Below are 22,089 nucleotides of genomic sequence, written 5' to 3'. Positions count from 1 at the left end.
AAGAAGTTGAAAGCACAACTGAAATGTGAAATGAGCAGGTAGCATGCTACTGGAATCAATGGAGATGTGCCTGCTTGCAGGAAATCTGAACTTAGACCATAATAATACCTGTATGATATTTAAAAGTTTGATTTTTTAGATAATATATGCACCATTCTTAGCGCAAGTTTCCTGATCATTTTTATAGAGTTATATCGAGCTAACTACAGATAGTGAAAAAGCCTAAGGCTGAATTAATTCAGTCTTCACAGGTTAGTCTAAGCTGCATAGATTGAACCGATAAACAAGTGAACAGGCATTAACTTCACTGGAAATGCAGCCACCTGCCTTTGGTGGCCCAGGCCAGAAGCCAGGGGGTGCTAACTCATGCTTCTCTTCTTAGCTGAAGCAGACAGCTTGGGCCAAGGATAGCCCTCCCACCCTGCCGGGGGCGATGGTAAGGAGGGAGGGAGCACAGTTGCGGCGCAGGTGCAAAGCATCTTGAGATGCTGGGGGACTATGAGTTAACTTGAATCTGGAGTGGATCGGGACAGAAGTTCAATAAACTGATTTAACCTAAATCAATTAAGTCTGATATTACTACTTCCATCCAAGTTTATCTTAAACTGGTTTCAGACATTTTGAAAGCAGTTAATGTGCATTGCACATCAACAGAGTTACAGATTTAAAAGTCTCTAATCACTTATACTGGTTTATGTGTAATTTGTGTCCATAGCCCTGAGGTCAATATTACCAGGGATCCTGGTTTTCTCTGATCTAAAAAAAAAATCCTCACTTTTCAGGTTTAAAAAAAGTAATCCAAAATCCACATTTTGCCATGATCAAAATGAAACACCACTATATATATATCTGTGTATTAGTGGCATTTCATTTTAATTCATGGAAAAATATGGATTTTGGGTTACTTTTTTAACCTGAAAATTGGGGATTTTTTATCAGAGAAAACCAGGATCCCTGAATATTACCCAGTTGATTAAATGAAGGTGGTCCCTATATATATGAAGGTAAAATATGGCTTTCAGACTGAAATGAAGATTTTGGAGTTCTTAAAATGCTGCAAAATTGGTTCGGCTGGATGTTTTACAAAGTGTGTAGTAATGCACAAGCCACCAAAGACCAGAAAATGCGTTGCTAGATTTTAAACCCAGATCTCTCCTGTGTTTGGAATGTCTTCAAACCTGTGCAACCTTTGGAGGTTTTTAAAGAGGATATACTTCATGTGGCAGATGAGGATTATTAGGAGCCACTGGACTTCATAGAGTAAAAAGTATCTTTAGACAGACTCAGTAAACTATTACATCCCACCATGCTGATCTCTGTTAGCATGCATTTTATGGAACGAGAGAGACTGATGGAATCACGTGCCAGGAACCAGAATCTGATGCTCAGAACCTCATTCTGCTGGTATACACAGGGCTCTGTGCTGAGCTGTTAGCCTGGTATGCCTCTTGAAGTCAACGAGAACCCTATGACCATTTAAAGACAGAATTTTGCTTCCAGCTTGTAAGTGACGAGTTGGCTTCTCTTCTCATGGGCATCATTGGGAAGTTTTGCCTGTGTAATGAATGGAAAGAAAACTCTTATTTGTTTATGGTTTGGTCTTCAAGCAAAGGATCAATGCTGCTATATTAAACATTAATTAAACTAATAGGTGGAACAGCATGTTCCAAATTGTGTGGCTCTTGTGAGAGAACAGCTCTTGATGGTTTTGTCTGTGCATTCAAACCTGTCTGACTTGTCATTTATTATTCCTTACAGGGTCTATAGCATAGACCATAACAATATAAATATGGATCCACACTTAAAAACATGATTAAAAATAGTTACTGCACATGGACACTAGCCAATTTGCAAACATGAATAAAAGCTACACTATTTTTAAAAATGCAGCATGACATATAATGGGCAACCCTGTAAAATTTAAATAATGAAACTTTTTCAGAGTTAAAAATGACAGGGTGTTAAAAATTGCTTTCCTGTAAAATAAAAAGTGACCAAAAGTATTTTTTCATATTTATAAAAAAAAAGTGCTCGCAGGCTGAGACTTTGCATGCCAAGTTTCAGCCTAAAGCGAATTTTAACAGCTGAGTTATAAACCCCTAAAAATAGGGTTTTGTAATGGAAGTGCTGACACAACTTTATCCATCACAGTGAGAATGGCACAGCTATAATTAAAAGTACATAGTGTACTTTGTCTTTGACTAACATAAATAGCTATCAGGATAGCCTACAATATAGTTTCTTCATGTTACGGTGACTGCAGCACAAAGACAGCAAAATCTTATTCATGCACTGGGGTGAATTATTGGAAATTATAGGGTCCACTGATTTCTCAATATTCTCCATTCAAATGCCCCTGAAAATCATTATGTAATAAGGACTCCAGCAATTGGAACAGACCACAATGCTACTTTGGCTCCACATGGTGAGCTGTAACTAGCTTTTCATACTGTTATCTGCACCACAGAGACAGTGTTCAGCTGGCTATCACTGAAATAGGTAATGTCCACTGACGAATCAAAGGATCTTGCTTAAAGGGGCCATAAAAGGCCAAAGCATTATTGTCACTTGTTATTGCTTTGTAGGTTCAACTATGTTTAGTTATACACTAGTTAATAGGCACTACATAATTAAAACAAAGCACCTATTTCCCTTTCCCACAAGTTTTCTACCTAATCCACGCTCAATACTTAAATTTTCTAGGCATAATCTCCCATGTTTATATATTTAAAAACACTGTCTTCAACTTTCAAATTACCTTGCTGCCCTGGAAACAATAGTCTTACCCCACCTCATAATTTTCTGCACCTTTCTATGTTCTTTTGCTATGTCTGTCTTTTTTCCCTGAGTTTACTACTTTTGCTTTCCTCTACTGAAATCTCCTCTGGAGTCCTTCCCCATCTGACTCCTTCCTCCCTGATACTTCTCTCTTCTTCCAGCAGGTCTTGAACCTATATATCTTGCCCATGTAAAATTCCCATTGAAGTCTATTTTGGATACTCATAAGAAGCAACACCAAACTCACTTGCTTTTGTCTCCAATTCCCCTTTTGTGGAAGGCTTTGCAGGTTTGAATTGCACAGTAGAACTATTGTAATGTTTAACAGCTTTATTATTGAATAACAGAAAAGAGTAACTTTATATGAGTTAATTACTTGCACAGGTATCTGAAGGATTGGCCCTAAAACTCTGAAATACTTTTGATTCAGCTCTTTTCTAAGAGAGACAGCAAAGAATCTTTTCTCTCCTGAGTTGACAATCCCTACATTAGCCAACAGGAGGCACTGCTAAAAAAAGTGTTTTATAAAGACATGCCTGGAAAAACCATACTGCCAAATAAACATGTCCAAGCAGTATTGAAGAGGGCAAATCCTCATTGGATGTAAGTTACGATTGGCCCTTTGATTTCAATTCCAGGAAATTAAAATTGACTTCAGTGGATCTAGGCCATTGACCTCAACTGAACTATGACAATTTACACTAACTGAGGATTTGCTCCATGGGTTTTAGGAACACAATATAAAGTTGCGGCATGGAGGTGCATATAGGGAGGACCACTTTGTAACTATGATTCAGTGAATGGTAGAAAATTGATAACAAAGAAAAATGAAATATAATAGAAAAAGTAAAACATTTTTACAAGAGACATAATTGCTATAAATTAAATATCTTCTTGAAAATAATGTGCTTTTCCTAAATGTTCTGATTTTGTGGATGCAAAACATTACTAAAATTAAAATGTCAGGGAAACTGGATTAAAAATGTATCCCCCATTTTCAGTTAATGCTCCAAAAATTTGGTTGTTTATTTTTAATATATGAAAATTTCCTCTTATTTTTAAATTTAAAAAAAAAAAAAGCTTCGGGGCTATTTTTGGCAGAAAAACAATTATTAACACTTTCCAAATAGAGTAGAAAATAAATATTAGATTAAAATAATTGTTAGAGGAGTGGGTTTTTATGAGTTTTTTCCCAACATATTTATAGATAACTTGTGGAACTGTTCTTTAGCGGAATAATTCCTTCCTTTTGTTCTCCATGATAGTTACACAGCATTGTGCTAAAAATGTACTTTTTTTCTGGGACATCACTTCTTCTCAGGTGGCTTCAGCTCTTGGTTTTCGGCCTCATGCCTAACACAGCTTTCCTGAGGCATAGTGATATTCCAGCATAACACAAACCTTGTCATGTCTTATTGCTTAAATAACACAATAAGGAAATTAAAAGGCTTGCTGGTTATGATTTTCATTGTTATGGCATAAAAAGCCTTGAAGAATTTCAGGAAATTGATTACCCAGGGGGTTTTTAGTACCTATTGCTGAAAAAAAAATCCTCTGACTAAACTTCTTTTGATATTAATACAAAATATATACCCTTGTCCATCTTCACAGATCTAGGATCATGCAACAATTTCACAGTAATGTGATACAGTAATAGCATACCATTTATCAGTTCTAAAGCTGAATCAGTGTAAGTTTAATGCCCTCTACTGGGAGAATCGATAGGTTAACTGCTTTTTCTTCAGTTCTTCAGCAGTGTTGGACCTAGGAGAAGTGATTAGGGCAGACAAAAAAAAGAAAAGGCTTTACCAATTTCACATAAATCCTCCTTTTGCCAAATTATAGCAGGGGAGGAGAAAAGAACAGGCTATAATTAATACCAACATGCTTTCATGAAACTGCAGGGACACTAGCAGCAAGGAAAGGAAACAGTGTATAAAGTAGAACCTAGGAACATGCTGTTTTAATGCCAGTACATTCAAAATGCAGGTGAAGGCCCTGATTCCTCAGTGCTTTGTTCATGGGCACCTGCGTCAGCACACACTACCACAGATTGCAAGTGCAGCATGCATGGGGGAAGCAGGAATCCATCTGCACACAGCAAGTTTCAAGATCATAGCTTATTAATGCAAGTATTTGTGGTAGTTTGCATAGTACCAGTGTAGATAGGTCAATTACAATGTCTATGTCTGACTTCCTGCATCAAAAACTAGTTATACCTGTGAGTTTTCTGAGTAAATGCAAAGGAGTACAGCAATGAAAAATGCATGTATTCCACTGATGTATAGCCAACACAATAGCATGATGCTGTTTTCATTGCCATTCAGGAGGATCTACTTATATTCCTTCACAATCGCTGCCTCCCTCCTCAAGCCAGGGAGGCAAATAAAACTCAGAGGGCTACGTGCTTAATTGCTAAAAGAATAAAGTGGCTCCCATCATTTCAGCAATGATTTGAGGCAAAAAATAACTATGCAGTTGGTCCTTGAAGGACATTCATTCTGGTCCTTTTAGATGAAATAGGGGTGACTGTGACACATTATAAAGATGCATCAGGGGAAAGTATCATGGGACAGAAAAAAAGGCTCACAGAGCAAAAAGAACATTCTTATACATTGAGAAAACAATGACATACATATTATTGCATTAATAGTATCCAGCACTGTTCCCCTTATATACATAAACTCCATGGACCTCAGTGAAATTCTGTGGAAGAAAAGTCAGTAGGATTATTTTATTCAAAGCAAGTAAAAAGTAAGGCAAGGGCCAGAAATTACACACAAACTGGTATAAGTGATCTGAAACTGGCTCAGATCTGTAACATAACAGATGTTCAGTGTGCATAAATTGCTTTCAAAATACCTGAAACTGGTTTAAGATAAACTGGATGGATGTAGTATTAGACTTAACTGATTTAGGTTAAACTAGTTTATTGAACTTCTGTCCCAGTTCCCCTTCAGATTCAACTTAATTCACAGTCCTTCAGCATCCCAGGATGCTTTGTACCTCCCCTGCAACCCCACCCCCTACCCCTTTCAGGGTGGGAGGGCTAGCCTTGGCTCAAGCTGTCTGCTCCAGCCCAGCACAGAGTTGTGCTTTAGCACCCCCCGGCTTCTGGGCTGAGCCAACTGCAGGCATGTGGCTGCAATTCCCAAATCAAAAGTGAATGTCTATTCACCTGCTTATTGGTTCAATCTATTCAGTTGAGACTAACCTAAGAAAATTGAATTGATTCATCCTTGAGCTTTTTGACTGTCTGTACTTAGCTCAGAAACTAGTAGGCACAATATTCACCTCCTGAGGGAGGTGACCAAAGATAAGGAAACATCTTTTATAATCTTCTTCAAAATTGTTTGATCTGCTATGGTGTTTCTCTATGACCCTGCAACCAGTTGTGCGTCCCAGAGACAGGCTGTACAGGTCCCCAGAATCTTTAGGAATTCAGAGATCAGTGAGCTATCCATGGGGTGGCTTAATGCATTGATGTTCTCCAGTAGTATTGTTTCAAGCGGCATGGTGATAAAAGTATCTCCACTGGTAAAGGCTGCCCCTTCCAATCTCCAAAGTGCATGTGAATTTAAACTAAAACAGATGTTGCATTTGTCCTGGGACAATTTGTATCTTTGTTTGTCCCAAAACAGAGAAGTTCCAGGATTAGTGTCTACACACCCCATCCTTCCAATCAGGATATAGTGAGGAGCTTAATGCACTGCTGCTTTTCTGCTATTGATTCAATGATTCAGCCCCAGGACAACAGTTCAGATGCACCTCACTATGTCCCAGGACAAACTGTTAGCTCTTCTTATCCCTTGGACCTTTTTAGGGTTTGTCCCAGGACAACAGACATGGATATCTGAATGAATGCACTTTGTCCTGGGATAAAATGGTTTCTCTTGGAACAAATGTAACATTTGTTTGTCGCCGTAGTGCAGCTGGAAGCTGTATTATTTTCCCACGGTAAGCTCCACAGAGACAGAGGGGGTAAATTCTAGTTGTTCTGTTACTCCTGTTTCTGCTTCCCTTTTGTTTCAAACTCCTTGCTCATACTACAGAAGAGAATGGTGTTTGTTCCCTTTCTCTAAAGGAGTCAGGGATCTGAGCATAATCATGAGAATTATTTTTAAAAATCTACAAAACACACTCAGCTTTTTCAAAGGGTCTGATTTTGGGTGTAAGAAGGCAAACTGAATCTTTGTGCCCAAGCACTCTCTTGAAATCAGTATACTATGCTATGTAATGCCCAGGCACAACTGGGTGGGATTATTAGACTGTTTCAACTTTACCTCTGAATTTGATCCCTAACAAAGGTTTAAATTACACCCATAATGTTACTTGAATGGCTTTTTATTTAATTCCCTTTGCTTTTTTCACTGAGGTAATTAAATGCAAGAGGGAAAAAAAAAGACTGGGCTAATTGATTGAACTGACTCCAGAAGAAAATGTTACTCCTGTTTCTCTTTTGCTGTTTAGTTTTCAAACAATTTAAAAACAGAGTTTAAAAATAGAGCTGTTTGAATCTTGCCAATCTAGTTCTATGAACATATGATTTTAAAATGGATTGTCTTCATATGTGTTCAATAATCTATGAACATTTGGACAATCTAGTTTGTTCACAAAAGAAAACAAAAACTCATATGTTTTAATACTCACAAAAATTGAAGTTGAAATTTAAGTTTCTCATGAGAAACTTGCTTCTGAGGTTTATGAGTATCAAATGCACCATGTGATATATAAGGCCAATAGTAACTAACAGCATGATTTGTATTTTGTATTTGAATAATATGCCATAGAACAAGTAACATTTGTAAAAAGAATAATTTGAAGTCTAAAATGTCTAAAATAACTGAGAAAATCATATTATTAGGGACAGACAAGGTTCTATGAGCAAATGTGATATCTTTTATAAAACCAAATAATAGTTGGAAAAATTGTTCTTTGCAAGCTTTCAGGCACAAACAACCTTCTTCAGGCATATTGAGAGTCTGCATATTATTATGGACAAATTTACTAAAATTCACTTATTCATCATAACTGCTAAATTAATGTATTTTTTACAGGGAGAAGGTAGGGCAGGGTGGTACCTTAGAGACTAACTAGTCCAGTGAGCCACGAGCTTTCATAGGTGACAGCATATTTTGTCAGTCAAAAGAATGTTACTGCTTGTGAAAGCTCATGCTTCTCTGAACCAGTTAATCATACTAATAGAGCTAACCAGCTCTCTGCTTATAGATTTTACAAAAGTTTATAAAAACAATTAAAAATGAAATGCTTTAAATGTTGGTGATTATTTTGTGAAATGTTTTTATCTGGTTGTAAAAAAATGCTTGTTTGTTCTTCAATCAATATATTGAATAGGTTTGAAACTTCAGACATTTCAGAAAAAAAATTATTTGTGAGTAGTTAACATGTTCAGGCTCATGAGTTTTCGAAAATCATGTTTAATGAGTGTTCCTTCTACTAATCAAGATTTGAGATTCAGTATTCAGTCTTTGTAAGGGTGAGATGGCAGAAAGGTTAAGGTGTCCCACCCTATATCCAGATGAATGATTTTGATATTTGCTTTGGTTTTATGATGGCCAACCCAAACCAATCCTTCCATAAATAGGTACCCGATCATTTGGGCTGGGGAGTGAAAGGTGACTGACTGTGAGACTTGCCACATCCCTTCTTTGTGTGCTATGTGATCAACCCATCATTTGCTAAAGCAAGTACTAAATGCGCAGTAACCTCTGTAACTAAATGACTGTTCAATAACCACAGTAACCACTGTAACTTATTGCTACTGCACAGTAGTTTCTTTCGCGGTTAGTGCTCACTGATGCTACATCACCATAGTGATGAACTATGTCCCTGTAGCTCATTGCTACAGCATCATAACATCTCAGGTAAATGTACCCACTGACTACAGAAACTGATGTTCCTTAATTATGTCAGACAAATGGACCTGGCTTAGGACAGGCATCTGACCTCTAACTATGTGTGATGGTTCACCTAATCACATATCATGGCTTCTGTTTTCTCAACACATTACTTGGCCTTTGGAAAAGGAGGAATGCTGAAGAAAATGTCAAGACGTTGAATCACTCAGGGAAATAGAAAACCCACTAGGGCTGCATCCCCACGAGTGAGAACGTGTGCTCTGTGGCATCTCAAAGGCTTTTGAGGCACTGCAAAATGCACATGACATACATGAATGTGTTTTTCATGCTGCATACTTGCAGCATGGAGGCAAAATTAGATACAGGAACTTCCAGCATCAAAAAAAACACTGGGGCAAAAAATAGTGGTGCAGCACATATGGCTGCAGCATATGTCATCCAAAACTAGAGCCTGGCCAGCCATAGCCACGATTTAGCTGCTGGACAGGCTCCACATACCTTGATCACAGCTGCTGCAGACCCAAGAGGCTCCCAAGCCCCCATGTAAGTCTGCTAGGGCCAGCACAGTTGCTGGTCTCAGCGTCCCTTACCCCACCAGGGGCAACTTGCTGTATGCCAGAGTGCACATGCAAAGGCATTCCCTGAGGACAACTAACAGCAGCAGAAATATGTGCCTCTGCTAGTTGTCCCCAGGGAAATGCATGTGCATGCTCATGGGGACACTCCCTAGGACAGCAGAAGGAAGGAAAGCTGGTAAGCAGGAAATATTAGGACATTCAAAAACTGCTCTCTTTTCTTTAAGACATAGTTGACTATATATGAAAGACCCAGTTTTAAAAATAGCTGGGTCCTTTCATAACTGAGGGAGAAAACAAGACACAAACCAGATTTATCACACATGTAGCAGATTTATATTCAAACTGGTGCAGAAAAGGATCTGTGAGTTAAAATGGATCAGAAACTGACTATGAGTCGATAATGTGTTATTGCTAGGGAAAAAATGTTTTAGTCTAGAAAAGGGAAGACTGCAAGGGAATATGATCACAGTATTCCAATATGTTAATGCTCATTAAAAAACAAGATCAGGGGGAGCGTATGACCACCAGGGATCCTGGTCTTCTCTGATTAAAAAAAAAATCCCCAATTTTCAGTTAAAAAAAAGTAACCCCAAATCCACATTTTTCCTTGATCAGAATGAAACACTGTTACATATACATCTATATATTAGAAGCATTTCATTTTAATCACAGAAAAATGTGGATGTGGGGTTTCTTTTTTTTAACCTAAAAATTGGGTTTGTTTGTTTTTTAATCAGAGAAAACCAGGATTCCTGATGATCACAGTATTCCAAAATGTTAAAGATCATTAAAAAGGTGGAGATCAATTCTATGTCTATTGGGACTGAAGTGTGCAACAGGGAAGAATTTGGTCAGCTATTTGGGGTAATTTACCACTAGGATAACAAAGAACTGGACAGAGTAATAAGGCTGTGGCATCTCCTTCATTGGAAGTTTTTAATAACTAGTAGATAAACATCTATGAAGGATGATCTAGACATGCATACCCTACTTCACAGCAAGGGAATGGACTGGAAGATCCTTTCTCATCCTATATGAGAGGGGACATCCAGGAAAATCCTGAGTGTTGAGGAAAAGGAGATGCCATGCCAGAGAGACTCTCCACTGAGGAGGTACATGCATCCAGCAGTGACAGCATGGAGCCAACAACATGAGTCAGTGCGGGGTTTACCTGCTTTTGACATGTTGGGGAATGGACTGTGTATAGGACTGACCCAGAGAGGGTTGCCATACTTATAAGAATAGAACTTAGGACCTAAAGGAGTTGTCCGGGTATTGGCTTTTTCTGTTTTGACTTTTGTTCTGGAAGTTTGGACTGTGCCTTTTCTTTTCATTTATGCCTTTTGTAGGACTAAATTGAAAGACTCTGAGCCAGATGTGGAGCCAGAGGGACCTTCCTCAGCTGGCCTAAAAGGCCTTAGGACTGTAGCTAATAACAAGGAGCTGTCATTATCATTGGTCCAGAGACAAGGGAGGGAGAAACAAAGGAAAGGGCAAACCTTGCAGCCTCCCTCCTACTAGATCTATAAATATCAATTCGTCAGTAAAGAAGTGGTTAGAGTGGGATATAGGGAAGGTGGAGCCCCATAATCTGTCACAGGCACAGAGTGTCACTCAGAGGGGAACTGGCTCCCAATAGAAGTACAATCAAAGTCATGGTGGGCAAGAGGGAAATGCCTTAGCATATCTGAATGATACTCTCCTGATTCCCACCCTGTCATTGCATGGTAGAAGGGCATCCATCTGGAAGGGACCTAGGCCATATAGCACCTTTCAGTGACGGCCCCATACTTCAGTCACATGATCCTAAGAGTTAGGACTTTGATATGAAGATGCTAATCATTGGAAATCCATGCTAAAATCATGAGTTTTCACAACACTGAGGAGCTTAGCACATTTCAGCTCTATTGTTGGCATGTAATATGTATCTATGCATATTGTAGAGGTTGGGACATAGTCATCCTGTGGAGATTGATTTTTGTCTACTTGCTGTTTGCATCTATAATGATAGGAAGTACAGGGAGAAAAGTGGAAGGTCCTGTGTCTTCCGTATTCCTCCTCTGGGAGGTTAGTTATTTCCAAACTATAAGTGTGAATTGCTGGCACCATACATGAAATATCTTGATTCTATCTATCTGTCTATGTGCCTAGATATAGCTGGTATCTTATTGCTACCTACAGGACATGCCTATATGTGAAACCAGAAGCAACTAACCAGAAGCAATTAACAAGAAGTTTATTGCCCCAGAGTTTATTGCTTCCACATACGCTATTTGCATGTGTGCCTGGGACAGCAGCATTCTGAGCCAGCAGGCAGCCCCCACACTGAAGCACCTTCATGCCCCAGACAGTCAGGGCAGTATCTACAAGTGCACTGCTGCTGAGTGTTTTACTCTTCAGCAGGATGGTACTTGTGAATACAAGTAGTTGTAAATCCAGGTACTATACTGCTGTGGAGTAAATCAGTTTACTCCAGCCTAATAGGGGAACATGTGTAGGCATGCAATGTTTACTGCACAGCTAATTAGTCTACTGAGCAGTAAATGTTGTATGTAGATGCCGCAGACTTGCAGTGCTTTTGAGGCAAGAGGTAAAAAAAAAGTCTTATGACAGACTTAATCTAAATAAGTAGGGAAAACAATTGTTATTTCAGGTGGTGAGATCCCCAGAAGAAAATCACTTTACTTAATTAATTTATTTTTCTAATTTATAAAAATATGCCTCTGGTGACCTCTAGGCACATGTGCAAAAACTATAAGACCGGATTCATACATTAATCTGCTGACACAATGTTAACCCACAACAGTAAAAAAAAGCAACAGATGCAAGCAAAAATCAGTCCCAAGCCCCTACACATCCCTTCAAATGTTCTTTGTAAAAAAAATCCTGAGGAAATAGATGGATCTGGCAACATGCCTTGAAATTCATCAGTCTTAGTCTTTCTATATTTTGGAAGATAGAACTGATTCCAGAGGTATGAGGGTGGTGATGAATGATGGACACTTCCACTTATTTATTTTTTAAACTGATATTACCTAATCATTTACTTAAATAGAAAGTAATGACCTATTCAAAGATTTGTCAGCAAAGCAGTATTATTTAGCTGATAATAAACTGGGTTGAGGATGGGGGAATCCAATGACCTTTGTTTTACTCCTGACTCTTTCATGGTCCTCCCCATGTGATCTTGTGCAAGCCACTTTGTTTTTCTTTTTCTTTTTTTTTTCATATTTAGCCTACTTGGCCCAAATTTAATCCATCTTTAGACAGTGAGGTAAACATTACATGGTTAACTTTAGCAACATCTGTGCATTTTGCATCAGTTATGCAGATCCTGGTCCACTCTGGGAAGGCATGTGACTCACAAAAAATGGAGGACGAGAAGGAGGATTCTCTCACATTTCCCTAGTGATTAGGGCATTTTGCAGGCCATGTGTGGGGTATGTTCAAGAGAACTATAAGTGATGTCTTGCTGATTAACAGTTGCATTAATAGTTGTATTCAGGGCATATAACTCGGGCAGGGTAAACAGGAAAACTTCCCTAAACACCAACTTGGGTGTGGGGGGGAGGGGCAAAACAAAGTAGCTGTTGCTGGCGATTGAGATCACAGCAAAGAGAAGTTGCTGCTATTCCTGTGCCCCAGGCTCTTGGCTGTATTCTTATGCTGTTGGTTTCAAAGGGTACCGTTTCTTTTCAAAATTGTAACTGAGGCGCCATGGTTACCTGCAGTTTTGGTTTCTGCTCAGAACAGAAAAGTTGCCAGCCATGATAGTTGCGTTAGCTTTCTTTCCTGTGCTAGTCTAGCCCCCACGACCATTGAGTCACTCTCCACTTCTCCTGTTCAAGTTGTCCCACTAGGCAGCCAAGATTGCAAGGGCCACGATGAGGGACTAGGCATCAAGCCAAAAGAATTGTGGCCTAGTGAAACAGGCACTGCCCTTGAAATGAGGGGATCCTGGCTTGCAGTTATAGCTCCCAGAGGTGATCTTGTATTTAGAAGTCATGGGATAAAATGGCTAGAAAATTGTGGCAAAACTTTCATCCTGTAAGAATATATTAAGCTAAGATGTGGTAGATGGTGTGAAAGGAGGATGAATAATTTACCAGACAGTAGTGGCCTACCTTAAAGAAGTATTCCTAACTGGGGGTTTTATATTGAACCTAACCCACCCCCCGTCAAAAAACAGGCTGTAAGGTGCTGTTACTAATGTCTATTTGATTCTACCAGTACACCTGATTTGTGTAACCCTAATATGCTAAAACTCATAGCTGTTTCCAGAATTTTAACACAACATCACAGAAGTTTGCTAAGTGCAAGCCTAACTCATGGTATTAAAATTGCCAGAAATTGGGCACATCTACACATCACCCTACAGCAATGTAGCAATGAGTCACGTCACTGTACAATGCACTATGGTGACAGAGCAATTATATGGGTCTACACATGATTGCCAGCTAAATAGTCATAGTGGTGTGTTCCCTCAGTATAGTACACTGCTACAGTCATGTAGCAGCAAAATCTATCCATGTGCCATGCAAATGGCACAGTAACCACCTGTACTGCACAGTAACCACCCATACTGCACAAAAGACACGCCTTTTGACTACACTGGAGCTCTCAAAATTTCTATCATCCTTCTATCTGAACCAGGGTTAGCAACAGTGAGAAATTATAATAGAACTTCTCTCATGTGAAAAAGGACTAAATAAAAGGAGCTGGGACTTGAGAAAACAAAGGACCTTGGTAAGGCACACGGCTTTGGTTGTGAAAGGCAAAAGAGAGCTGTTGTCACCATAGCAGGCCATTATGAACAAGATTGGAAAGAAAGGAATGTGAAAGAAGCAGATGTTGCTTTTGAGGGATTATCTTCACTCCGGGTTAACTGAAAATCTCAATTCAGATGTGGTCCCTAACATGGCTCCTAGGCATACAAATCCCTTTGGCCTGAGTGTGGTGTTCCTTCATATGTACCCATACTAGCTGGCCTATCCTGATGAACACACTAAAGCCTAAGTGTTACTTTCGTTTGAGATGGTATATAGCTGTCCATTTTGCAGTGAAGCTACAGACTAAGGAAAAAATCCTATTACATTTTGCATGTCCAAAAGGGAATTACTATCTTTGGCAATTATGCACAATTTGTGATCCTATTACATGTACAGTGCTCTGGCCAGGCAAGTACCCACCTCTGTGTGGGTCTGCACTGTACAAAGATAGTTCACAAAACTGTATTCAGCAAAAAACTTATACCAAATGGGTGTTGGATACTAGAGGAGAAGGCCCCTCTAATACATCAGTACAATCGCCTAGTGCCTGCAATATTCAATTCAGATTTGGATTCGGCCTGGATCAGGGACAGTGATTCAATTAGTTGATTCAGATCACTGTCTCTGATTTGATTCAGCAAAATCTGAATCTGAAGATTTGATGCTGATTCGGAGAATCAGCTATGTGGACATAAACACAGCTTTGAAAGTGTTTGCTATATATCTTGAGGTAGCAGGTGCAGCTCATGATCGCTACGATGCTGGGGTGCATGGAGTATTACCCCAAGAGTGCGGAGGTGGGGGCCCTCCACATGCTCAGCGGCACATCTGGTCCACTTCTGGGTTTTCTAGAAAGCACACTGCGGGTCCTCTCTGTCCCCCCCTGGCTCAGCGATAGGCTGCAGGGGGACCCTGGGTGCCCCCCCTCAGACCCAGGAGACACCAGTCGCTGAGCCAGGGGAGTATGGGGGGGGGCGGGGGCCAGTCCACTCCCTAGTGGACCCAGAAGTGGACCAGAAGCACCATATAGTGGACCATATCTACTGCCGAGAGTGCAGGAAAGCCCCTACCATGTTTTTGTGGGACACTCCATATGCCCCAGCATCACAGCACTCATGAGCCACCTGCTACCTAGAGGTATGTAGAAAAAACATTTAAAGCTGCGTCTATGTCCGAATCTCCAAATCTCTCCAAATCGATTTGGGGAGTTCTGATTTGATTCAGAGAAATTAAAGGGTTCTCTGATTCAGTTTAGATCTGGAGATTCAGCCACTGAATTGGGCTGAATCTCCACCGAATCAAATCAGGAACCAAAGCTTCTCACAGCCCTAGTATTTATCAAGAAAGTGGTAGATCCAGGCTTTAGGTTCCCTCTCACCTGTAGATGGCTTGATCTCATATCTTTCCTGCTTCCTAGTGAAGTTTTCTAACCAGCAGGTTGTAGGGTAGGCTTAATTTAGCAACCTCTCTAGCTGTTCTTTTGCAGTTAACCTCCTGGCCAGTCAATAGGTGGAGGAAGTAGGGTCAGGTAGAAACAAGAAAGCTATAAGGTGAATGGTTAAATGAAATATCCTCTGAATTGGAAGGGGTTCTGGGTTCTAACCTGGACCCTTGTTCCACATAAGACAGAAACTTCTCTACTGGTATTCATCTGTTTTAGCCAGTAAATAGTAAATGCAAGGTTCATTTGCTCACCTTCAGCCTATGGCCCAGTGGTTAGAGGACTGTGCTGAAAAGTTAGACAGATGACGACTCACCCTCTGCTCTGCATAAAGGGTTGGGGAAAAGTAGTTTAGAACCTAGGTCTCCTACTTCCTGGGATAGGGTTCTAGCCACTCAGTTATTGGGCTAACTCACAGGAGTTCTCCAGTCTCCTGGTTTTTGCCAGGGTACAATTTTCATAGATTCCATAGACATTGGGCTGGAAGGGATCTCAGAAGATCATCAAATCCAGCCTCCTGCCCAAAGGGCAGGAAGTCAGCTGGGGTCATAGGATCCCAGCAAGATAAGTATCCAAATTACTCTTGGAGGTGTTCAATGTGGGTACTTGAACCACCTTTGTTGGCAGGCTGTTCCAGACCGTGGGGGCTCAAACAGTAAAGAAATCCGTCCTTATGTCCAGCTTGAAATGGTCTTGCAGTAGTTAATGACTGTTCGACCTTGTCATCCCTTGGGGCACTGTGGTGAACAAATGTTCCCCCCAATACTGGTGGTCACCCCTGATAAACTTATAGATGGCCATCAGATCTCCCCTGAGCCTGCGTTTTTCCAGGCTAAAGAGCCCCATGGCTCTCAGCCTGTTGTCGTAAGGTCTGTTTTCCTGACCTCTGACCATGCACGTGGCTCTTCTCTGGACTCTCTCAAGCTTCTCCACATTTTTTGAATTGTGGAGCCCAAAACTGGATGCAGTACTTCAGCTGCAGCCTCACCAAGGCCGAGTAGCGGGAGAATGACGTCTCGGGATCTACTTGAGAAGCATCAATGGATGCAAGCCAGCATTTTGGTCACTTTACTAACCAGAGCATCACAGTGCAGGCTCATGTTCATCTTGTGGTCAATGATGACCCCCAAGTCTCTTCCATAGTGCCAGCCAGTGTTGAGTAGCACTGTTGAGCCTATAAGGATGTTGCAGATTTTCCCTCCCAAGGTGGGGAACCTTGTATTTTTCAGTGTTAAACACCAACAGGTTCTTGCCCGCCCATTTGCTGAGCCTTTCCAGGTCAACCTGGATTGCCCGCCTGTCTTCAGGTGTGGATGCTTTGCCCCAGAGTTTGGAGTCATCGGCAAACTTGGCCAGTCCGCTTCTGACTCCAATGTCCACATCATTAATGAAGATGTTGAACAATATGGGTCCAAGGACAGAGCCTTGGGGGACCCCACTGGTCACAGGGCACCATGACGATTGACTTTCATCAGTTACTACCCTCTGAGTCCGACCACGGAGGCAATTTCCCAGCCAGCGGATCGTGGTGGACCCAAGGCCATAATTGGCCAGTTTTGCCAAGAGGTGATCATGGGATACCAAATCAAAGGCTTTTTTGAAGTCAAGATATATGGCATCAATTATGGGTATTCTGGTCCAATACATATGAACAGAGCCACATGTACCTGCCCAAAGAGAGTGCTGACTACTGCATATGGTCAGTAGCCATTTGGAAACTTATGCATCCACACTAAATTTGGAATAGGATTTCAAGTGCCAAACATGCCAGTTATGCAGCTGGGTAACTGCTCTTTTGGCATGTAAAGTGAAATTAGATTATCCCCTAAATTATTCAAATTATGTTTATAATTAGTACTCCAGAAGGACAGACAAGCTCTCCCATAGTACAGCTGCTTCAGTTTACTACTACACTAAGAACCATGGGTTATGATCCCAGAAGCGTTAATGACATGCATTATGCAGCAGATCGAGCATGGTTTTGTAATTTCTCCACCCACACTGCTCAGGGGTGGTTTATCCCAAATGCTAATTATCCAGGTAAACTCTGCAATGAAGGCATACCCTATGTTAAGTCCCAACCACCCCACTGAAATCTTTATAGCTTGCATTTCGAATTGCATTCTCACAGGTCTTGCCATTTCTCCCACTTTTATACCACATGTGAATTCATTCTCTCTTCTAGATTGTTTAAAATATATATTAAATAGGGAAGAACCTAATGCAAAATTCCATTGTGATTTGAAACCTGTTATTTGCAACCTGCTGATTGACCCTTGAACATTGAGTTCCATTTGTCAGTTACTGGCAAGCTATGAACAGTGATTCTGGTCATTCAAAATGTGCCTACATTTTGGTAATTTTTTAGATGATCCACATGAACCTGGTCTATTTCACATTGAAACTATAAAAATTGTAATTGACATAATTAAGATTGGCATTGTATCTAGTATACTTTACGTGTTGGATACAAGTTTTATCAGATTTAATTAATGAATAGTAAGAAAGTGCTTTGAGATCTTGACTAAAATATGCTATAGATGCCCTAAATATTGTTAATACTGTTATTTATTGTTATGTGACCAGCAATTGTGGATTTTCTGTTACTACTTCCTTCTTTAGCATTAGAAAATAATGTACCTAGTTTATTTTATAAATAATCATATATGAAAACATGACGGAATTTTAGTTGCTATGCAGCTCAATTTTTCCATATTAATAAAGACAAGTTTGTGTCTGGACTTCCCATATAAACCCCTATTTATAACCATGTAAAAGAAATTTCTTTGGGGTTGGATTTTAGTATTTAACAGGCCAAGTTCTGTTCAAACTGAAGAATTATTGCTGCAAAGGATACAGATCATGACAAAATGTATCTGAGTTTTTAGGAAGGCATAAAAAAACCCCAAGAATAAGTCAGACAATATTTTTTGCTTTCTATTCAAAAGAAATTGCAATAGTGTTAGGCAGTTCAGTTTTTGCTTGCTTTTCCCTTTAAAAGTATATAAGTAATTTTAAAAAAGTACCTTCCAAAAATTTATGAGCTATGTATACTCACATATGTCCAGTGGATCCAGGTGCCAGCGTTGTGTAATCATGACCTTACCACATTGATGGCATGGTATAATTACTGTTCAGAGAGAGATTTTATACAACAAATGTATTTACCCCAGTATAAATATGCCTAAATAAACCAGGAACATCTAGACACTTTCCAACTTATATAAGGCCTTTTGCTATTTATCCACTTATATAGAGTAAAATAACTGCAAGGTTGGCATTGATAGCCTCTATTTTCAGCAGCTGACAATTTCTTCTGTTGCACATGGGAGGAAAAAAGAATCTTCAAACATGCACATTTATTTTTGCACATGTGTCATGAATTGCCTCTGCATATCAAATAATTGCATGTGTAAATCAAAGGTAGCCTTGTGTATAAAATGTGACTGGATGAATACATATTATGTTCTGCCTCCACAGAAAATATCTCTTTAATAGTGGCTGATATGTCTTGAAAGCATAGTAATATTTAATGAATTAAAGAGTAGAACATAAAGAAGAAACTATTGGATCAAGATTCCCCACAAATTTCAAGGAAACAGGACTTGCATGTTGCTAATGAGTCTCGGTTTCCTGTGAACTGAGGCCAAGTTAACTTGAAAAAAGATGATCCAATCAGAATACAAATATGACTGTAACCTACTAAAATAATATAACCTAAGGACATGCATGCCCTAAAACTATATTAAAATAATAGAGAGCAAAGAAATGAACCACTAAGGGAATAATATACCAAATGAGCACCAATAAGTATTAACAAATGCTATTCCCCCTTAGTAATACTAGAGGAAATAGTATATATATTCCCAAATCACACTTTTTTGCTTTACATATCATGGAAAACACTCTTTTAGTTAGTGTTTTGTTTTTGCATAAATTATATATGTAATTTCCGCATCACATGTCTGTGCATATGAGGACATTATACTGTGTACACTACTAATGTGCTACAGAAATCTGAACATATTCTGGCTCTTTTCTAATATCTTGTTAGCATCTGTTTGTGCTAGGCTGAGATGATGAGGTGCTAATATGATACAGTAAAGGAAGTATAATCCATGAACATTTTTATGTCACATTTGTATAATATATTACACTAATCTGACCAGACTTTCATGTGCTATTACCGTAGGAATGCCATTCCAGCTCCCTCCTCATCAGTGCCTTTGAACGTTTGTAAATGATTTCCTGAACATATTCTTTGTAAGAATGTGCACACATTCTTTTACTAGTCAGGAAAAGAGTGTTTTCAATGGCCATTCGTTTTCAGAGTAATGATGTTCATGAACGAATTGCAATAAAGTAGGAAGCATGTTCAATTTTTCCCTTTTTCTCTAGTCAGAAGGAAAAAGAAATTGAAGGTACACACTCCTTAAACTATCCCAAATTCCATCCAAGCTGTTTTGTGCAATTGTTAGAGGGCACATTATTTTTTGCCCAAACTTGCAGCCTTGGGGGCTTCATTCTTTGAGAAATCATGTGTACCTGTCGGTTAAGCAGTGACTTGAGGTTTGGGAGACCTGGATTATTTTCCTAGCTTTGATACTGACTTATTTTGCATTCTTGTATGTTTCTCTGCCTCCAAGTGCCTTCCTACCCTTTATTTGCTTTGTCCTTTTAAAGAATCAGTTCTTCAGGACATGAACCAACATGTGCTATGTATCTATACTGTACCTGACATAATCTGGCTCTGATCTTGATTGGGACCTCCAGTTGGCACAGTAATACAAATATAGTAGAAAAGGAACATACGGTAAAGAAAATAATAGCACTAGAGTAATTAAATATAATGCATCTCATCTTGCTGACCCTGTTTGGGAAAAATAAATCCCATCAAAATTTAAGACAAGTTAAAAAAGAGAGGGTTAAAAATTCTTAAAGCTTCCTGCCATTCATTGTATATTTCTCCTGTTAATATAGCAATAGCAGAAGTCAAAAATTACTAGACAGAAAAAGAGGGAAACCTATAATCGTAAGCGATTTATAATAATAACAATTCAATAGTGTCTGGAACCTCCATGCAGGAGGCAGTGAAGAAATGTGAGCACAATTTCTGTCTACACTGAAGGCTTCAGTGAAGTATAGACTTAATTGAGCTAGCTATAAATAGTATCAGAAGAAAAGGCACCAGAATCAATCTATAAACAGCAATATAAAGCTCAGAGTAGGTTGCCTGAGACTACCAAGGGGCATGAGGTGATTCCAGTAACTGATCCAGCTCGCTTGCACCTGGCTTGGGTATCTGCACTAATCCAAAGTTTATGCAGACAACAGTCCTTCCAGAGCTCTGCAATGCATATCAGCAACAACAAAGGTTGTGACCCTCAGTCTTCTCACTGGATGTGAAGAAGCTCAAGAGAGTCCAAAGGAGGTCCACGCGCATGATTAGAGGCCTAGAAAGCAGGCCATACTAGGAGAGGCTGAAAAACTTGGGACTGTTCAGCCTGGAGAAAAGAAGACTCAGAGGGGAATTGGTGGTAGCCTATAAGTATATTAAGGGCATGCATCAGGGCTGAGGGAACGTCTGTTCACCAAGGCCCCCCAGGGGAGGACAAGAAACGACGGGTACATTTGATTGAAGATTGCTTCAAACTAGACATAAGGAAAAACTTCTTTACAAGTTGGCTGCCGAGGGTTTAGAATAGGCTCACCTCCCAGAGATGGTTCAGTCACCCATTCTGGTGATCTTTAAAAAGGGTCTTGATGCCCATCTTGTTGGGGTCATCTGACCCCAGCAGTCTTTCCTGCCCTAGGGGAGGGGGGCTGGACCTGCTGACGTGTAAGGTCCCTTCCCACCCTAATATCTATGAGACCATGAAATCCTATCTTTGGTCTTGTAACGTTCTCAGTACCATTCTCTGCCTTGATGTGTCAAGCTCTCTAGGTGGAGGCCTCATTTTATTTAGGAGCATTCCACTGAGAAGTGGGAAAATGCGGAGTTTACACCAAGCTTCTCCTTCCAATGGCTTAGGAGTCAAGGTCTGAGGCAACGAAAACTGAGATTTTCTAGCATCCTCTGGCTATGTCTACATGAGATGCTGACTGCGTGGTTGTTACTGTGCAGTCATTTAGTACTTGCATACCCAAGTACTAATGACTGCACAATGACTGGCATCACTGCACAGTAGCTTCGCCGCACAGCTTCCTGGTGATGCTTACTGCCCAGTAGCTCATTACTACTGTGCATTAGTGTCACATCATGGTTCTTACTACTGCAATGCTACTGAACAGTAGTAACAAGCTACTGTGCAGTAAATGTCTCATATAGATGTGGGCTCTGATTCCTAGTTTAGTCCCACAGGAGCCCCCTACTTGACAATGCCATTCAGAGAAGGGTGTGAGGATACTAAAGCTGTTGGGGGATCATATTTGCAGCATATTTGTTCCATATTTGTGTGCTACACAGTCAGTACGGGGGGTAGTTATTTAAGGGTGGGAGACTGTACTTGTTTGTATACGGAAGCTTAAATCACAGAATTATAGCTGGACAAAAACCAATGGTTGATGCATGTTACATGCTGGAGGAATATAAGGGTACTGCTATGTTTTAGCCCCAATAACTGAATGGTGATGGAATTCACCCA

The 22,089-nt window shown here is 39.9% G+C and overlaps 1 long non-coding RNA gene across 1 annotated transcript; it reads right to left on the bottom strand.

The window, feature by feature from the left end:
• Positions 1-1,331: 1,331 nt before the first annotated feature.
• LOC149874604 (uncharacterized) lies at positions 1,332-18,639 on the bottom strand. The gene is made up of 3 exons (XR_016439959.1): positions 18,504-18,639; positions 4,441-4,542; positions 1,332-1,554 (listed from the first exon to the last, which is right to left on the bottom strand). It is a non-coding gene; the product is annotated as an uncharacterized LOC149874604 (long non-coding RNA).
• Positions 18,640-22,089: the final 3,450 nt, after the last annotated feature.

Source organism: Crocodylus siamensis, chromosome 1 (assembly GCF_052110815.1).
Source record: "Crocodylus siamensis isolate JL-2025a chromosome 1, ASM5211081v1, whole genome shotgun sequence".
NCBI classification, from domain to species: domain Eukaryota; kingdom Metazoa; phylum Chordata; order Crocodylia; family Crocodylidae; genus Crocodylus; species Crocodylus siamensis.
This window is presented reverse-complemented; position numbering and strand designations above follow the sequence as displayed.